The sequence below is a fragment of the Triturus cristatus genome, chromosome 6, assembly GCF_964204655.1.
Source record: "Triturus cristatus chromosome 6, aTriCri1.1, whole genome shotgun sequence".
Taxonomy (NCBI): domain Eukaryota; kingdom Metazoa; phylum Chordata; class Amphibia; order Caudata; family Salamandridae; genus Triturus; species Triturus cristatus.
Window position 1 is genome coordinate 1,066,097,561 of NC_140589.1, and position 20,953 is coordinate 1,066,118,513.

Sequence of the window (20,953 nt, forward strand, 5' to 3'; positions counted from 1 at the left end):
ACAGTGTTAGAAACCATGAACCATTTTCTTCATGAATGTCAGAAGCTAATCTATGGAGTCTCTAAATGGCAGAATAAACAGTAGGGGCGTAATCAGGAATCCTAACACAATGGCTACTACTTATCATGCGACTGGCTCCTCCCCTATCTGCATGGATGGTGTCTAGCACTCTCCAACTTTTGTAGGTAACAAGCCTAGTGACTTGAAGCTATGGGATAATACTAGTCTGGATATCTGCTGTGGAACTAATCATTGCCTCAACTACTTTAATCAGGTGACAAATACATTGACTGCTTTACATAGGTACTCAAAGTGGCAATAAGCCAGTGATAACATCTATAAATTACTACATACTACATCACAGTATCAATCGGATCAACATCTGCTGTATCTATAACCCTCTCTACAGATACACTTCTTCACTGCAGCTTGTGATCCTAGTGATAATTGGATGGAGCAATATTGAACTAGAGACAAAGGGAAAGAAACATAATAGAGACCTGACCAGCCTCTAATAAACCAAACATGAACATAGGCATTTCAGACAAAATATACATTCAAAGTGTATGAGCAAGGATGGGCTATTTATCATATTCAAGGCAAACATATAATTGCAGTGACTTCTTCCTACAGAAATACTCCCACATCTTTTCAACACAGAACGGGGTTGCTGTATCTATTACTGGGACAGGTATGACTTGCTAATGGGGAACACTCTGCTCATGGAAAGACCTAAAGAACTCAGTAATGTTGAACCATTGAAAACCCTACACTCCATTTTCTTGTCCAGCCAGGAAGCATTCATACTTCCCTCATTACGTTCAGGCAAGCGCCTAGATGCAAGGTGCCTTTTTTTCCTGCCCTTTTCTCAGGGTGTAACTCTGATGCAACACTCTGTACTCTAGTACATCCTTATAATCTAATTCAGCTTTCTTAAGAGTGTCAGCATAGGAACAGGTATATACCTCTATACCCAGGCCTCTCACCTACCCACATACAGCAGGAGTAGAAACAACACCAGATCATCTTTGTGAGTCACAATGGGGAGCAATCCACGGGCCTTACAACTAGTAGCATCTAATCATATACTGCCCTTATTTTATCCATGTCCCTCCTTATACAGGACAAACATGGCATAGGCATGCTCAGGTGAAACAATGGCAGTCCCTATCAGTGTATGGACTTGATGCTGCTCCACTAGACAGAACACTACTCCAAACAGTTTCATCAGGACAGTGAAAACGGTCACATTACTTCATTTCTGGTGGGTCAATTCGGACCAACCTACATCATTTGTGGGGCGGAGTCATGTCTTAAACTTGATTTTTACAATAGTGATGGAGTCTCTTGCGATCCCTCAAACAATGGGGCAATCTTCTGCCAGAGTCCGTTTTAAGCCTCTCCGGTAGGGTTCTATTTTCCATCAAACTGTACCAGATGACTGCATACGCCTTGGCCTCCCAGTCGAGGCTTATCCATAATCCCGGTCCTTCTTCAAGTCGGTAGGGGTGCCCTTCGGGCAAACACTCGCTGCTCACTTGAAAGTCTCAATGTTTCAAAGCAGTGCACCAGTGCAACTTTTCTTATCTTTCTTACATCGGCACCACAAATGTAGTGCCTTCTGCTAATCTCAGATCCTCTGGTGCACTGTTCTTCCGTTGGAGCAACGAAAAGGGATGGCCAAAACTTATGGTCAAGGGGCTCAAGGAACCATGCGCTGTCAGAGGTTTACCAGCACATGACAGGTGAAGCATGAAACCCAAAGCCAACCCTGCCGTCAACAACTGGGATCCATCTTTTTCTTTCACTCTTTGTGCTGAAACTCTGGTTTTGCGGCAAGCAGGGAACCAGCTCCTCCTTCTTCAGCTGTCCAACGCCGTCTGATGGAGCAAAAACGATGCTTTGGAGATGCCACCGACGGCGCGCTGGCTATCCCTGTCCTGCCTTGCTGCTTTCTGGGTGCTGGTACTGTAGCTGTTGTTCTCACAGGTCATGATTTATCTTATCACCGTTCTGCAGGTTAGATTAATATCACTTTTCCTTTTTCTGGAAGATCCCACAGAACCTAATGATGTAGGACACAGTGGTTAGTTTTCTTCAATCTGCATATAAACAATGTATTTGCATTTAACAGTGGGACAATGGGCAAGTGGCCTGCAATACTCAAGGAAGGTAGCCAAAAGCCCTAGGACAACTTTTAGTCTGGAATGTGCTGTCACTCTCATAGAATACAAAGGCAAGGGCGGTGCTTCTGGCCACTTCTGTTCTGTACTTTCCAGTATTCTTGCTCTGTTTAATTTAAGGGTACTTTTCTCTACTAACTGAGGATAGATAGGTACATATATAGGCCTTCACTCACATAGCAACGCTCAGGGCATTCTTTGGAGTACTTAACTCAGTTTGCTTCTCTCTATTCATTTGAAAAGCGTCAAAAAGGAAAATGTGCGGTGCAAATTATCAGGGGCATACACAGATACCCTTCCTAGTAATTGTGCATTATGTGCACCATTTAATACACAAGCTGGACAATGCCTCCTTATCATCACTGGGAGTACATGGCAAGCTAATCTAATAATTCTTAGGTCTCTGTTGTCTGATCTAAAAACATTATCCTTTCCCACATCACCTGTCCGGGGGGGGCAGTATTCCTACCTAAAAGTCACAGTCCTGCTACTCAGGATAGCTAATAAGAAACTCTTTGTGTCTCTTATGACTATGTGTAGAAGGGCAATATCGTGAGAAAGTTTAGTGGTCACCTTTAGCAAGAGCCACAGATTTATTGTTCCCTTTAAGGGTCCAATCAGGGAACATCAATCTAGTCTGCTCGTCCCTTTGTCGCTATGCCAATTACATCTCCACCAATTTTACAAAACGGAGGGGCAGTAACATGACTGTCTTTCAGGGTGACACTTTTTAATCAGGACAATTTGTCTATAATACTATTTGTAACCAATCAGACATATACTGCTAAGGTGTTGTCTCTCTTCTCTTGTTTACAGCATGGAATACCATATCTGCGAAATGTATTGACTAGAATAAGTCCAACCTCCGCTGTGCAACAATTGGGCGTCGTCACACCCATTCCCCCACAATGCAGGAAGGGCCAAACCCCTATAAAACAAAACGCACAAAAAAAATAAAAACACACATGACAAGCCATCATGTATACTTGCTGTATACTAAGCACAGAAAGCATAGAACAATTCAATATACTATTTAAATGATCGGTGGCGCACAACACTGTGTCATGCACTTCATGCACAGTGAACCTGCAGCCCAAAAACTAATATTGCTTTTCCTCCGACAGTAGGTGACCTAAGTGTTGACCTGCTGTCGACACAACTTACTGTGTCTCTTCTGACAACAAAAACAAGTCATGAAAAAACAAGACAAGCAAAAATGAAAAATGCACGAACATTTCTTTCTAAAGGGCTTGTTTAAAAACACAAATACTTAAACACACAGCTGACAGCACTCTCCTTTAAGGGGGGGCTTGGCTTAAAGCGCTTTATATAAAACTGCGCAGACCATGGTGCACACCTATGACGTCTTTTTCAAACCAACTCACGTGTCCAACTGTGGTCTTGTCAGCCCTAGAACCACGCAGAACACGTCATTAAAGAGCTGTGGATAGAAGCAAAAATACACAACGCAAAAGAAAGACACTTCTACATAACATACAAAATAATTTTTTTAAAACATGAATCACAACTGGCACTACTTACCATCACTGTCCCTTTTAGGCCTGTCATGCCTAGAACATGTAAGCAGGAAGCTACCTTAATTTTGTCTTTCTAAAGAGAAAAGATTGCCACAGACACTGTCTTTCTTTGCGCCACAATTCGGCTGTGTAAAATAAGTCCTAATTTTCTTATTTATTATTTTTTTCCACTAATGTAGCCCACTAAATTCTAAGAAAGACCCTCTAATTACTTTGGGCCATATGTATGAAAAACGCGTTTTGCGATTCTCAAATTGCGAGTTTTAGGGAATCTCGATTAGAGAATCGCAAAATGCAATGTATGTAGGATTTGATAAATATTTTGCGAATCCTACATATTCCTTATTTGCGAATCGCAAATTGAGATTCGCAAATAAGGAATACCTTCCCATTCATTCCTATGGGCTAGAAGGCCCATAGGAATGAATGGGAAGACATTCTCAATTTGCGATTCCCAATTAGAGAATCTCAAATTGAGAATGCAATTTCAAGGTTGGAAGGGTGTCAATAGGACACCCTGTTTCACCCCTGAAATAAGCATGTGTGCACGTGTGGCGCACTTACATGCCCTAAGGGCATGTATATGTGCCACATGGCACTTTGAAAAATGCAAAAAGTGCATTTTTCAATGAAAACGCAATTACCACCAACCTGAATTTGCTGGTAATTTGTGATTCCTTAAGCCAAAATCATACAACTTGGGTGCTTCCTACATTGCATTTAAGGAATCGCAGTTTGGGATTCCCTAAATGCATTTGCAAAATAGGGAATTGCAAATTTAGCGATTTCTTATTTTGCGAGTGGGTTTTTGTGTGCTACATTGCACACTGCCTAAATTGCGATCGCAAACGCCGATATTCTGTGAATTTCAGCGTTTGTAATCGCAATTTGGCATCATACATATGGCCCTTTGTCTCTAGAATTAGTGTAATGTATTTTTTAAAAAATAAGACAATAACGAGAGCTTTATTTATTTTCTCACCTGTGAACCAAAAACATTTTTCTTTTTTGTTGTAAACAAAGACAGCTCTGTAACTTTCAATTATTGGTTTTCAGTTCTCTTCAAACATGGCCCTGGTCCTATCTTATCAATAAGCTAAAAATAGGCACCCAGCACAGAACTTTCTGGACTGCTAACCAGCCACTATGAGCACTCCTGGCCCCCCACCTCTTTCCAAGACCCACTTCTGCTGCAAGTGTTACACTTTTTATGTCAGTGACGCTTATAAGCGGTGATCTCACCTCTTATTTACTCACTCCTGTTCAAGTGCACCCCTTTAAAATAAACATCTGCCCAGCATAAATTTACACTAGCTTGCACTGAATAACAGATGCTTACCGCTACTCAATTCAATAGTACTCATTCTATCAACCTCAAATGGATGAAAAGCCCAGTGGCCCCACCGGGATTGGAACCTGTGACCATGAAGTCAAACACAGACCCCTGAGCCACCAAAGCCAGCTGGGAACAACCTGTAAATTCAAATGCATATTTCTTCTCTGACATCCTTCTCTCATATTACATACACTTCCTTATGCTGATCAGGCAAGATTTTTTTTTTTTTTACTATTACATTCTACAAATTAAGGGTGTCATGGGGAGTTCTTTTTCTAGCTAAATTTCTCAAATTACCTTTTTCAGAGCAGTGATAACAACGAGAGGCCAAATTAAACCCACTCCAGGCATGTTCAAACAGAGGCCAAATTCATCAATTTCCTAATGCAAATGTTCTTTCATTTTTTTTTTCTTTTCAGCATGTTCTTAAAGAAACTAAACAATTTCAAGCGCTTTTCCCAAAAGCGGTCCACAGACCATATCACACAAAAACCTCATGTCACATAACTCACTGCTCATTCAAACAAACATTTCACACACCACCACTGCTGACGTCAGTTCTTATTCTCTCAGGCATTCACACACACAGATACATCACGAGACAATCTGAAAACTGACCCACCACAATCACTCCAGAGACTGCAATTTGTGCACAAGGCATATTTCAGATTGCCATGCACATGTCATGCATCCCCCAAACCGTCACTCAAATGGAGGACACTCTGTGGATTGTCACTCAAATTCACAATAACCCAAAATCCTACACAGTGCCCATAAAAAGGCCACAGTAACCCAGCATTGGCTCTCACATATTTTACACCACAAGATTCTTAAATATAACAGAGTCAATACCATTTTTAACACAGATATTACATTTCAGGGTACCCTTTCAAGACACAAAGGCCTCTTTATCAATTGAACATCACATAGAAAAACAATACCGATATCCCAAACACTTAAATTTACTCAAACAAGGTATCTTAATATAAGATACTTATACAATTCCCACTGTGCAAGCGCAATGCAAATCCACTTCTCTGTCCGAAAATCGTGCACAAAATACACTAAATAATCTGCACGAACAGACCTCTTAGGTATGTGATACAACACGGCCCAAACAGCCTTTCACTAAGCACCACCTAAGAACCTCTGTTACGTGTATGGATAGCCCAGCTCGACCCTGTTGTGATTAGACACGATCTAAAGCCTATCCCGCATCTTGTAGCTCGTAGAGCCGTTAACGACTCTCAAACCACCACGAGATTCAGCCCAGCACTGGTTCACACAATACGGTTCAAACTCGCTATTAAAGCACAGCCCAAGTAGCTTGTCCACAATACTTAAGGGTACACATCAAGGTACTGCCTTGTCAGACGTGGTCCGGCACTGCCCGTGAGGTTCGGCACTAGGGCTCATCTCATCCGTGGTTCAAGACCACTAAGATACAGCTCGATGGGTGTTCTCACCCTCACAGTCCGGTACCACTTATGGAGCACAGACCGATCGGTTCTGTCTCACTCAGGTCGGTGGTGTGGCTCCATCCACGAAACACGCCTGAAGGCCCTGCCCCTCCCGGTGCTACTCAAGAACCACTATGAGATGGGTCTCTAAAGCCCGAATCACCCGGAGCAGTTCAAGTTCACACCGAAAGGCGGTCAATGATCTGCCTGGCACGGTTCAGTCCAACACCACCTCAAGACTGGCGCCAGTACATTTCCAGGTACTAAAACGTACACAAAGTCACTTACCTGGCACGCCCAGGTGAAACAAGAGTACTCTCCACTGCAGACTCTCCAAACCAACCGGTCAGATCCAGGGTTTCGCCGTCTTTGGACTCCGGCGAATCACCACTAGACAGGGACCTCTCGACCAGACGGGCGGTGCAAGCCACAGAAACAGAGCTCTATCTTGTGGGATCCCCCGATCCGCCCTCCTGGTCAGCCTGCACACTGACCTCACGACCTGATTGCAGGTGTGATGGGCGATTTCCGCAGAGTCCCTGTTCGGGTGCCATCTGTAGAAGATGACCCAAAATAGGGTCACCAGATTACTAAGACATCTTATATGCCTTACCTTTAATACGGCGCCCGTCCAGCAATGGAAAGTACAAATCTTGCTTTATTCATTTATCTATGCAGAGAGAATCCATGTCAGCCTGCCTCAATTGGGATGAGCTGAGAGGACTGAGCCCCCACCAACTCATAATTCATTTACATACAATCAGAAACTCTTTAGGCCACGCCCACATGGGAAGGTTACAAGTTATACAATGAATAGTGAGTCACTGCCACCATCTGCAAGGAGTGTACTTTCTTATCATAATCTGAAGGTCATTCTACACAAGCCCTGCTCCTCTGACGCATGAGCAAAACTCTGTGAACAACAAGTATTACAAAATATTGCGCAATCACTATGGCCTACCTTTTCACAGTTTGGAACACATTTGCTAACATAACTAAACCATCATACATAATGGCTGCTAGAAATCCTAGACTAACCTATACTTTAAACCATTATTCTAGCTCAGTGGGTTGCCTACAAACATAGCAACCATCACTATATTTAGCATTATAAGCTTAATCTAAATAGCGTAACATAAGGGACATAGCCCTATGATTATTTTGAAACCTTCAAGGCGCCCGCCGTAATGCCTTTATTTCAAGTCAACATGTTACAGTGGGACCAGATTTTCCACAATTGTTGACTGGGGATTGCTTTTATTTCATGGTCCCCAGGTGTTTTCTTTGGGGACTTAAGGGATAGCTCTCATTACATCTTTCAGGGAAGGAAACACAAAAATGTGTGGAGGTTTGGTGCTGGGTATGTAGATCTGCAGAGACGAGGTTGAATATGGGAGGGAGAGGTCTGTGTGAGAGGCCCGGCGGGAGAAGGAAAAATAACTTAAAATGATTACTACAGCATCCTGGAATGTGAAAGGTCTGAACTCGCTACTTAAGCACCAAAGGGTTTGGAAATATTTGCTAGACCATCAATTTGATGTTGTAGCACTGCAAGAGACACATCTTAACAGATCTGACGATCACAGGTTGAAGCACAGGAGCTATCCTCTGGTCTACAAATCCTCCTAAGGGATGAAATAGAAGGGGGGGGGGTGGTGTTGCTGTTCCATTCCACCATGGAATTTCAACCAGAAGCGTCAAGATGGAGAAAGATGGTAGGGTGGTTCTGGTGAGGAGTAGACTGAGGGGAAACTTTGCACGTTTTTTATTGGCCTATGCACCCAACACACCTCAAATAGCTTTTGACTCCAACTTGTTAACCTTGGTGGGAGAGTTTGTGCAGGGACCAGTAATACTCATGGAGGACTTTAATCTAACAAGGCACTCTGGCCTTGATATCACCCACCCGCACCGCGCACCCACGGGTAGTTTTTGCAAAGGAGCTAAACAGCCTATTCAGGATATGGCGCTCAGGTATGCTTGGAGGGCTCTCTACCCCAATATAAAAAAGGACTTCTCCTTCTTCGTCCATGTGCATCAGACATACTCCCACCTAGACGATGTATTTCTTAGGGTCTCTTGGGAGCTTTACGAGAGGTGAAGATCCACTCTATCACTATTTCAGATCACGCCCCAGTCTCCGTCTGTCTCAAATGGAACGGCCATTCATCCAAGTTCTTGAGGTGGTTCTTTCCTGCCTCACTTACTCACGACAGACAACTGCGTGATGACTTTCGAGTGGCGATCAGGGAATTCTTCCAAATAAACTTACCACAAGACACCACACCTTCTAATAACTGGGACTCCTTCAAGGCATTATTTAGGGGCAAATGTCTGGGACTCAATTCTGCCTTGATCAAACAGAGAGCAACAGAGAGGGCGGCCCTGGAGGTAGAGCTCAGGGATGTAGAACAGGTACATTACAGAACCTACATGTACTTTTCATCGTAAAGTGATCGCATTGAAGGGGAAAATCATTGTGATCTATACCAACAGAACAGAACTTACACTCCTACGCTTGCATTGCAATTCCTACGAACATGGGAATAAAGTTGGGGAACATCTAGCGAGGCAACTCAGGGAGAAAAGAAAAAAGGAATACATAAGGGGGATTAGTGACATGACGAGAAACATAGAGATTGCTGATGAGGGTAAAGCAAGGATATTTAGGGCATCTTATGACGACTTGTACTGAGCCTACAACACAGATAGCACAGCCAAAATGATAAACCTCTATGAAATCAATCTCCCTCAGGTCACGCCCACTCAGAGCACTCCTGGGAGTTCCAATAATCAATGAGGAAGTGCAGTTAGTGATCGCGGTGCTGAAACCCTATACATTTCCAGGACCCGGTGGCCTGGCGGCTCATTTTTATAAAACTTTGCGTCCAAAATGACACCACACCACACCACACCTGACTCACCTTTTTAATCATATAGCCTCCGGAACAGCAGTCACCCTGATTATGAGTGCAGCCCTAATAACAGTAATATTTCATTTCATTTCATTTGCTTTATTTCGATATCTTGTATCATAAAAGCGTTGAATAACATTTGTGCAAAAAGTTAAAGTAATACAAGCAATCATTTGATACATAGTTGATTGATAAGAACATATTCAAACAGTGCATCAGAAGCATGTTATTACATCACAGAAAATGAAATGATTGTCAGAGGAACTACACAATACAAATCCTAAAAATTCATTACTAAAATCGTTGCTGGTTAAAATATATAAAGTTGAAACAAGTAAAAACTTGGCAAGACGGCCCATGGACTTGTATAAAGTGCCAGTGCATAGTATAAATTGTAAGTTAAAGGTTATCATGGGTGGAAGTTATTTCTCCGTATAGCCTAGTGTGTAAAATGAAGGCACCCCTTGTATGGCTTTTTGCCTAACTATCCACGCATGGCTTAAAAACTTAGCCACGCCACAAAGAAATAGGGCTCTTGGATCAGATTTTAGAATGCGCAGAGCCTCCCGATGGTCGCGGGTGCCCATGTCTCTACAGATTGGTTTCAACCACTTTGACCTCGCGTTATTATAGGCCCGGCATGTAAACATAACATGGGCAACGCACTCCAATGGGGCTCTACAGCAAGGGCAGCCTTCTGTTGTCTGATTTGGTAGGCGCCACTTTGTTGTAAATGCATGGACTGGAAGTGTGCCAAGCCTAAAATGGATATACAATGACCTGTCTCGTGGAACTTGGATTAAATCCAGATAAGGCACGAGTGTTCTGGTCTGCTTGTGGTTAAAAAACTCCTCAGTTAACCTGCCCACATTAGGCTTGTTGAGTAACTGCCTATCTACCCAGTCCCAGAATGCGCGTTTAAGCTCTGTCTTGTTTGGGGGGGTTTGACTGTCCCATAACAGTAATACCAAAACCAGGAAAAAACTTGCAACAATGTGCCTCCTATAGACCAATAACATTGTTAAACCTGGACACCAAGCTGTATTCTAAAATACTGGCAACTATACTGGAGCACATGATGCTAGAGCTAATCCACCCCGATCAATTAGGCTTCACAAAGGGCAGGCAAATCCATGACTATGTCCGACGGATCCTTCACCTGATCGAAAAGGTGTCAAAACACAGAATCCCGGCAGTATTGTTAGGCTTAGATGCAGAAAAAGCGTTTGACAGAGTGAACTTGCCCTTGCTCTTTCACACACTGCAGCGCTTTGGGTTTTGCAAAGCTTTTATTAAGATGATCAGAGCTAATTATACCCAACCGTGGTCTCTGTGCTGATTAACAGAGTTAGTTCTCTGCCTTTTTCCCTGGGCATGGGGAGGAGGCAGGGGTGTCCATTGTCACAATTACTGTTCGCTCAGAGCATCGAACCCCAAGCGGCCCGGATCCAAATGACACTGGAGATAAATGGGTTTTGTATTGGATCCATCGAACACAAAATATCGATGTTTGTTGATGATATTTTGTTAATGCTCTCGTCACCTCATTCCTCTTTGACAGCCCACCAGAAAGAACTTTGTACGTTAGAGAGAATAACAGGCTTTCGGGTCAACCTGATCAAGTCCTTCCTAATGAATCCCACCCTACCATAGACGGAGATGACCTCGCTAGTCTCAGCTTCCCATTCCAGTGGCCTAAACACACTCTTACATATCTGGGTATAAAGATCACAGCCAAAGTGGATGGGCTATACAGGACAAATTAATCACCTTTACTGCTCCAGCTGCAGCATGAGTTTAAACGATGGAGGCACCTCTTGTGGCTGGGCCGAATTCATGCAGTAAAAATGACGGTCCTCCCGAAACTGCTGTACTTGTTCCAAGCCCTTCCCATAAGCCTAGATCATGACTGTCTGCCCAAGCTCCGAACTTTAATCATCCGTTATATATGGCACAATGGGAAGGCACGGCTACTGTTTGCGCTACTTAGACAGCCAAAGGGGGGTGGGGTAGCACTGCCAGACTTTGATCTCTACTAGGAGGCAGCACAATTGAGGGTGGTTGTTGAGTGGCCCCAGAGAGAATCAGACTAGCATTGGCTACACATGGACAGCGCAATAGTTGAGAGGACTATCTGGGGTGTGCTCTGGAAGCCAAGAAAGGACAGACCCCGGAACGCATATCTGAGTACCCCCACCCGGACTACTCTCAAGGTATGGGACACAGTCACAGGTGTAGCGGAGTGGACAACGTCTTCCTCCCCCTATTCTCCAATATATTTTAACCCAGCGTTCCCTCCGGCGACGCAACCAGGTCCTTTCGACGCATGGCAGGAGGGTGGCTGTTTGACGTTGTCTGATCTCTTTCATATTTCTCACATCTTGACTTTTGAGCATTGCTGGTGTGACTGCCACCTCCTTGCCTCAGAATATTTTCACTACTTTCAGCTTAAACATTGGGCACTACACCCTACAATGATGAAAGCTGCGACCCATGAACTAAAGTCCATAGAAAGCTTTGTACTGAGCGTGGGATCCTTGAGGGGAGTGATCTACTTTCTACACGCACCACTGCTTTCTACCTTAAACTTCTTACTACCTGGACACATGGGCTTTTGGGAACACCTGTTAGGAAATAAGATTTCAGAGGAGAAATGGAGACATCCATGGAGAGACATAGCTAAAAACAATCACTCTCTGGGTATTAGGGATGCACACTACAATATACTCTGTGATTAACACCCCTACCCTACAACACTGAAAAAGACTCTGATATATTCTAGAGAGGCTGCACTCTATTGGGGAACTTCCGCCACATCTGGTGACTCTGTCCGACGATTTGCTCCTTTTGGACTGAGATTTTAGCACAAATCAAAGAAATATTGGGATACATTGTGCCAGATACACCCAATTTCACACTGCTGGGCCTCAGGAATAATTGTTTAAAATATCTGATGAAGGGAGATAGGGCTATTATGTGGATTTGTCTAGGGTCATCTAAACTGGCAATTGTAGCAGCATAGAAGAAGATAGACGCACCCGCTCTGACCCAGTGGCATGCCTGCCTTTGGAGGGCACTCAGAATGGAAAGGATGGCAGATATCGTTAGAGATGACTTTAAGAATTTGTAATACAGCTGGGGACCCCTTGTGTCATATCTCTCCCGGAGCCTTCCACAGACTATCCCCCTACTACAAGAGCTATGCACCTTTTCCAGTTCTAATTCTTGACCTCAGCACCCAGTTTGACACTACCAATAGATTGTACATATCGCACAACCTTTCTACAACTACTACACACATCTTATTCCAATCTGCCATCCAGTTTACACCCCACTTAATCACAGTTGATTAGGTTGAGGGAGGGGAATAGTGGGAGAGGGGAGGAGAAGTTTATCATCACTCAGGTAAAAGTCTGTAATGCAAGTACTGCGCACAGTATATCTTCAGGTTAAAAAGCAACTGTGTTCCTCTTACTGTGTTGAACTAGCTGTGGGGAAATGTTATGATATGCAAATGCCAATCAATGGGTTGAAATGTCACTTACGTCATTGGATGTGATTGAGGACCGCCTGTATGGGTCACCATTCCCCCAATCTTGCCCTGACTTGACCAAGGCGATTTTCGCAGCATGGCATGCCTCTGTAAAGTGGACTGGCTGGAAGGGTAGTGTTATGCTCCAGACCCATACTTTGCTCCATCAAGTGACTGGATTGGAGGGGTTCAGAAGGTGGGACCTGATCAAAATTTCACATCTGGGTGTCTCATGACATGATTTGCACATGTTGTCCTCCTCAGACTGCAGGCTGACTTCCAAATACACCACTACCAGTTTTACAGATTATTCCAGCTCCACCAAACCCTATCATCCCATCTGTGTTCCTTGGAAGGGGTCCCCGGATTTAGTCCCACGGTAGGTAAGGTTTTCATTACCCTTCCAGACAGGAAGGGGTTTATCATATCTACTGCTCCCTGGTCACCAACTCTCTGGACTTATTTGCTAACCTCCGCACACAGTGGTAATCCTAGGTTGGTACTTTGGAAGACGGGGACTGTAGGGATGCGCTCATGGCTCTGAGAGATTTGGTCTTTTCCCCTTGGCTCCACATGATTCAGATAAATGTCCTGCACACTACATATCCGACACCACTGAGGTTGTGGAGGACGGGTAAGCTTCCATCATCCTTGTGTCATAGCTGTGAAGCAGACAAGAAATATTTCTATCCGTAGTCTGGTCCTGCCCCGTCCTACACAGATATTGGTCCCAACTTCTGGGGGTCTTGTTGGGGATGTTGGGAAGGACCATTGATTGTTCACAGCTCGGCCTTCTGGGACTGTCGGAGGACCTGGATGGGAGGCGCTCTGAGAGATTTCTCATGGGAATGGGTTCGCTACTTGGAAAAATGGATATTGCCCAGAACTGGACTTTAGCTGCTACCCTGGACTTGCTGGTCTGGCAGTGAGCTATGGAATGGTGTTCCAAAATGGAGGAGCCGATGTACGCAGCACGGGGCTGCCCACATAAACATCATAAGATGTGGGGCCTTTGGTGGGACTACTTTCGGCTTCAGGGACTGTAATGTTTCATGGTTTTATTACCATGGAGTCGTGGCCAAATGTGTTGCATTGCCTGTCTTGTTACTTGTGTTCGTTAGATGCCTTGTAAATCCAATACAAATATTTAATTTAAAAAAAAAAATCATGCCCAGTCTGTGACCAGTGGAAGATTTCTCAGTCATCTGCACTTCTACAGCCATTACCAGAACCTCCAGAGCCTTGACATACTATTTTCACTGATTTCATTGTAGCCTTGCCTCCATCAGAAGGTAATAAGATTATCATGTCACCATTGATGCCTTTTCAAAGATGGCTAATTTCACGGCCCTTAAGAAATTACCTTCTGCGATAACCAAAGGACAAATTGTTTTACGAAAATGTTTTCATTTACCTGGGCTACCTCAAGTTATTATTTCGAATCGGAACCTAAGTAGGTCTCCCATTTTTTAAAGTACTTTTGCAAATCTCTCCATATGGATGTGGCTTTGCCGTCTGGATTTCATCCTTGGACCAGTAGTTAAACTGAATGACTTAATCAAGGAACTAAAATATTATCTTCAACACTTTTGCAATTCCACTCAAAGTTAGTAGTCTTGTTTTTTAGCCCTGGTCGAGTTTTCCTATTAGAACTCTGTACATAGTGTCACTCAGTCTTAACAATATTTCTTTCAATATTTCAGTCTTTTCATTTATCACCCTCAAATGTTTCGCTTTGTTCTGTTTTTCAAGGTCCAGTTATGTTCCCTGCAGCTGCCAGCTTTGTTTGAGAGTTGCAAACTGTTCGACGTAAGACTTTGTTCAATCTTCAGTGTCTCAAAAGACAATGAAGTTCTATGCTGATGGACATCGTAAATGTTTTCCTGATAATAACATTGGGGATAAGTCACGGACTGCGCCCGCCTGCAAGAGGATCTCAAATCCCCTTTAAAAGTGCAGGTGGGTTGCCGCCTGCTCTGTGAAAACACAGAGAGGCTGCCAGCTGCCGCTCATTGTTTTCACATGAATGTGCTGCCCATTGGACGGGAGAAAGGGGATCCTATGGACCCCGCCAGACATCCTCTTGTAGGTGGGTGCAGTCACGGACTGCACGTGCCTGCAAGAGGATTTCAAATCCCCTTTAACAGTGCAGGTGGGTTGCCACCTGCTCTGTGAAAACACATAGAGGGTGCCAGCAGCCGGTCCGTGTTTTCACATGAATGCGTGCCCCCAGACATACATCGTAATAGGGCACATTGTTATTGTTTGTGATAGAGATCAGGGTATCCAAAATATGCCCACTACCACGGATAGAGTAATCACACAGTTACACGCACATACATTCATCATACGCTAGGGCCCATTTCACTAACATACGCTCAAATACTCTATCAGCAATAAACCTGTGGGAAGGAAACACCTAAACACCCTGCATCTATATCTAGGACGATAGGACCTGATTATAGTGGTTGTCCTTAAACATACTCTATACAATCTATACAATAATGATCAAAATATACACAATAATTGACAAGAAAGGAAATTCAACACCATGTTTTAAAGTTATATTGCTTTATCTAAAATTAGTCAAAGTAAATCAATCAGAATAAATCATTCTCATAGTTACCTATTCTAACTAAGTGTCAGAACGGGTCAGGACAAGTCTCTCGGTAAAGTCTCTCAGGACGAAGTCCCTCAGCATCGATCCTCAGCAACGCAAGTTCACGCAGCAAAGGTAAAATGGCAAGTGGCAAAGCCCTCCCTAAGCTAACAATTCTTATAATGAAAATTACAATGGAAACACACATAAAGTTGGCAGAATAAACTGTATCACTGAGCAGAGCGAGAAGGAAGGGATGTAACATTGCTACATCTGAAAATCTTCGCTCAGGAAAAGTCACAAGACGTGAACTACGGAACAGGAACCAAGAAACTATCAAAGTATCCAACTTGTTCAACTTCCCTCGGCAACCGGGCCACAGTACATTGTTCGTTTCTGAAGCTCCTTTGTTTGCCAAGGACGTTCCATTTCTTTTGGAGATCCTCCAAACTGCTGATGTCCTCATGGAAATTTACAATAAGGACCATGGTCAGTTGTCTTCGACCTTTTTCCAGCAGGGGTCTCCCTTGCCACATCACAGAATATGCCACAGCCAGGCTTCGAAATACTGTCAGCTCGATTAAGGCCTTCATAGGCCACAATAGACCATCTTAATTAAAGAGTCAAAATAAACGTTACTACAGCATAATGATTAAACAGTGTTAACCCCACTAATACCCTTATGTGTATGTATTTATCTAGCTTTGCAACATAAAAAGCATTAATTCAGACAGCGTTTTGTGCTTAAAATAAATAGCACACAGCAACGTTTAAACATGAAAACTTGCACATTATTATTAAACAGGAACAGCACAAATAAGCTAACCCTCGTATAACTCTCTCTTATGTTAGAACAAACGGATTGATTAATAGAATCACACTTGCACAAGACAAATAATTAATTGTTAATTATTAATAAATTAATAAAACGCATAGACATGCCAGAGCTTCAAAAGCCCATGAATTTTCTAAAAGAAAACTCTGCTCCAGCATTTGCACCCAGTGCACCATTTAACCCCTTCGCTGCCAGGCCTTTTCCCCCTCCTGTGCCAGGCCTTTTTTTGGCTATTTGGGGTAGTGCGCGCTTAGGCCCCTGTAACTTTTTGACCACATTAGGTATCCACGCCAAATTTGCGTCCTTTTCTTCCAACATCATGGGGATTCTAAAGGTACTCAGGGTTTGTGGATTCCCCTGGAGGGGTCACAGAAAAGAGCCAAAATACAGCAAAATTTTGGGTTTTTTTGGAAAAATTGGAAAAACGGGCTGCAAATGAAAGCATCTGGGTTTTTCCCTGCAACTGTTATCAAAAAAGGGTTTGTGGGGTTGAAATCACTATTTTCCCAGCTTTTCGGGGATACTTGACTTTTGTCAGAAACCCAACATTTTTTACACAGTTTTGGCATTTTTCTGGGACATAGCCTATTTTTGCTATTTTTTGTGCTTTTGACCTCCTTCCAGTTAGTGGCAGAAATGGGTACAAAAGCAATAGTGGATCCTGGAAAGCTATACATTTTCGAAAAGAAGACAACATTCTGAATTCAGCAAGGGGTCATTTGTGTAGATCCATCAAGGTTTTTTTATAGAAACAAACAGTTAAATGTAGGATAAATTGAAATTTAGTTGAAAAAAACAGCCTTTTGTGTCAACGTTTTCACCTGTAACTTCTTCTAATTATGACAGCTCTTTGAAAGCAATATATCGTTGCATCCGCTGGACATTACTGGTTGTGGGGATATATAGGACTTGTAGGTTCACCAAGAACCAGACGAACCCAGAGCCAAAAACTGAGTAGTAACTTGCAATGGTTTTTTATTATGTACCGGGTATATAGTAATTATTCTGTAAAAAAGTGTACATGGAAAAATCGGTATGAAAGACACCTATGTATTTCTGAAATGGGAACAAAATATAGAGTTTAGAAACAGTAGATATTTGCACATTTCTGAAATTGGGAATACTCATACTAGCATGAGAATTATCAGTCATTTTTTAGAATGACTTCTTTTTTACACAATATCTTTCATTCGGAAAGCAGAAATGCATGGAAAGTCAATAGATAATAACAGTTCCTTTACAAATCTGAATTACCCTAAGTCTCCCGATAAAAATGGTACCTCACTTGTGTGGGTAGGCATAGTGCCCACGACAGGAAACGGCGCAAAACGCAACGTGGTCACACCACATTTTCACAATGCAAAATTACCCTTTTTTTGCAAAGTGCCTAGCTCTACTTTTTGAACCCTAGCTCTGCGGGCACCTTGGGAAACCTAGCAAACCTATACATTTTTGAAAACTAGACACCCAGGGGAATCCAGGATGGGGTGACTTGACTGCCTCCCACCAGGGTCTGTTACCCAGAATCCCTTGCAAACCTAAAAAATTGTCAAAAAAAACACATTTTCCACACATTTCTGTCGTGGAAAGTTCCGGAATCTGCGTGGATCCACAAATTTCCACCCACCCCGCGTTCCCCAAAGTCTTACGAGAAAAATGGTACCTCACTTGTGTGGGTCGGCCTAGTGCCCGCCACAGGAAACGGTGCAAAACGCAAGGTGGTCACACCTCAATTTTGCAGTGAAAAATGACCCCTATTTGGCAAAGTGACTAGCTGTAGTTTTTGAACCCTAGCCCTGCCGGCACCTAGGGAAACCTAGCAAACCTATACATTTTTGAAAACTATACACCCAGGGGAATCCAGGATGGGGTGACTTGACTGCCTCCCACCATGGTCTGTTACCCAGAATCCCTTGCAAACGTAAAAAAATGACAAAAAAAACACATTTTCCCCACATTTCTGGGATGGAAAGTTCTGGAATCTGCGTGGATCCACAAATTTCCACCCACCCCGCGTTCCCCAAAGTCCTACGAGAAAAATGGTACCTCACTTGTGCGGGTCGGCCTAGTGCCCGCGACAGGAAACGGCGCAAAACGCAACGTGGTCACACCTCCATTTTGCAGTGAAAAATGACCCTTTTTTGGCAAAGTGACTAGCTGTAGTTTTTGAACCCTAGCCCTGCCGGCACCTAGGGAAACCTACCAAACCTATACATTTTTGAAAACTAGACACCCAGGGGAATCCAGGATGGGGTGACTTGACTGCCTCCCACCATGGTCTGTTACCCAGAATCCCTTGCAAACGTAAAAAAATGACAAAAAAAACACATTTTCCCACATTTCTGGGATGGAAAGTTCTGGAATCTGCGTGGATCCACAAATTTCCACCCACCCCGCGTTCCCCAAAGTCCTACGAGAAAAATGGTACCTCACTTGTGCGGGTTGGCCTAGTGCCCGCGACAGGAAACGGCGCAAAACACAACGTGGTCACACCTCCATTTTGCAGTGAAAAATGACCCTTTTTTGGCACAGTGACTAGCTGTAGTTTTTTAACCCTAGCCCTGCCGGCACCTAGGGAAACCTACCAAACCTATACATTTTTGAAAACTAGACACCCAGGGGAATCCAGGATGGGGTGACTTGACTGCCTCCCACCATGGTCTGTCACCCAGAATCCCTTGCAAACGTAAAAAAAATGACAAAAAAAACACATTTTCCCCACATTTCTGGGATGGAAAGTTCTGGAATCTGCGTGGATCCACAAATTTCCACCCACCCCGCGTTCCCCAAAGTCCTACGAGAAAAATGGTACCTCACTTGTGCGGGTCGGCCTAGTGCCCGCGACAGGAAACGGCGCAAAACGCAATGTGGTCACACCTCCATTTTGCAGTGAAAAATGACCCTTTTTTGGCAAAGTGACTAGCTGTAGTTTTTTAACCCTAGCCCTGCCGGCACCTAGGGAAACCTACCAAACCTATACATTTTTGAAAACTAGACACCCAGGGGAATCCAGGATGGGGTGACTTGACTGCCTCCCACCATGGTCTGTTACCCAGAATCCCTTGCAAACGTAAAAAAATGACAAAATAAACACATTTTCCCCACATTTCTGGGATGGAAAGTTCTGGAATCTGCGTGGATCCACAAATTTCCACCCACCCCGCGTTCCCCCAAGTCCTACGAGAAAAATGATACCTCACTTGTGCGGGTCGGCCTAGTGCCCGCGACAGGAAACGGCGCAAAACGCAACGTGGTCACGCCTCCATTTTGCAGTGAAAAATGACCCTTTTTTGGCAAAGTGACTAGCTGTAGTTTTTGAACCCTAGCCCTGCCGGCACCTAGGGAAACCTACCAAACCTATACATTTTTGAAAACTAGACACCCAGGGGAATCCAGGATGGGGTGACTTGACTGCCTCCCACCATGGTCTGTTACCCAGAATCCCTTGCAAACGTAAAAAAATGACAAAAAAACACATTTTCCCCACATTTCTGGGATGGAAAGTTCTGGAATCTGCGTGGATCCACAAATTTCCACCCACCCCGCGTTCCCCAAAGTCCTGCGAGAAAAATGGTACCTCAATTGTGCGGGTCGGCCTAGTGCCCGCGACAGGAAACGGCGCAAAACGCAACGTGGGCACACCTCCATTTTGCAGTGAAAAATGACCCTTTTTTGGCAAAGTGCCTAGCTCTACTTTTTGAACCCTAGCTCTGCGGGCACCTTGGGAAACCTAGCAAACCTATACATTTTTGAAAACTAGACACCCAGGGGAATCCAGGATGGGGTGACTTGACTGCCTCCCACCAGGGTCTGTTACCCAGAATCCCTTGCAAACCTAAAAAATTGTCAAAAAAACCACATTTTCCACACATTTCTGTCGTGGAAAGTTCGGGAATCTGCGTGGATCCACAAATTTCCACCCACCTCGCGTTCCCCAAAGTCTTACGAGAAAAATGGTACCTCACTTGTGTGGGTCGGCCTAGTGCCCGCCACAGGAAACGGTGCAAAACGCAAGGTGGTCACACCTCAATTTTGCAGTGAAAAATGACCCCTTTTTGGCAAAGTGACTAGCTGTAGTTTTTGAACCCTAGCCCTGCCGGCACCTAGGGAAACCTAGCAAACCTATACATTTTTGAAAACTATACACCCAGGGGAATCCAGGATGGGGTGACTTGACTGCCTCCCACCATGGTCTGTTACCCAGAATCCCTTGCAAACGTAAAAAAATGACAAAAAAAACACATTTTCCCCACATTTCTGGGATGGAAAGTTCTGGAATCTGCGTGGATCCACAAATTTCCACCCACCCCGCGTTCCCCAAAGTCCTACGAGAAAAATGGTACCTCCCTTGTGCGGGTCGGCCTAGTGCCCGCGACAGGAAACGGCGCAAAACGCAACGTGGTCACACCTCCATTTTGCAGTGAAAAATGACCCTTTTTTGGCAAAGTGACTAGCTGTAGTTTTTGAACCCTAGCCCTGCCGGCACCTAGGGAAACCTACCAAACCTATACATTTTTGAAAACTAGACACCCAGGGGAATCCAGGATGGGGTGAC

General features: G+C 43.9%; 1 protein-coding gene across 1 annotated transcript in view; it reads left to right on the plus strand.

Annotated features, from left to right (window-relative positions):
- Nucleotides 1–20,953, plus strand: part of FRMD1 (FERM domain containing 1) — a 574,048-nt gene that overhangs the window by 422,973 nt on the left and 130,122 nt on the right. The gene's annotated exons all lie outside the window — the stretch shown is intronic.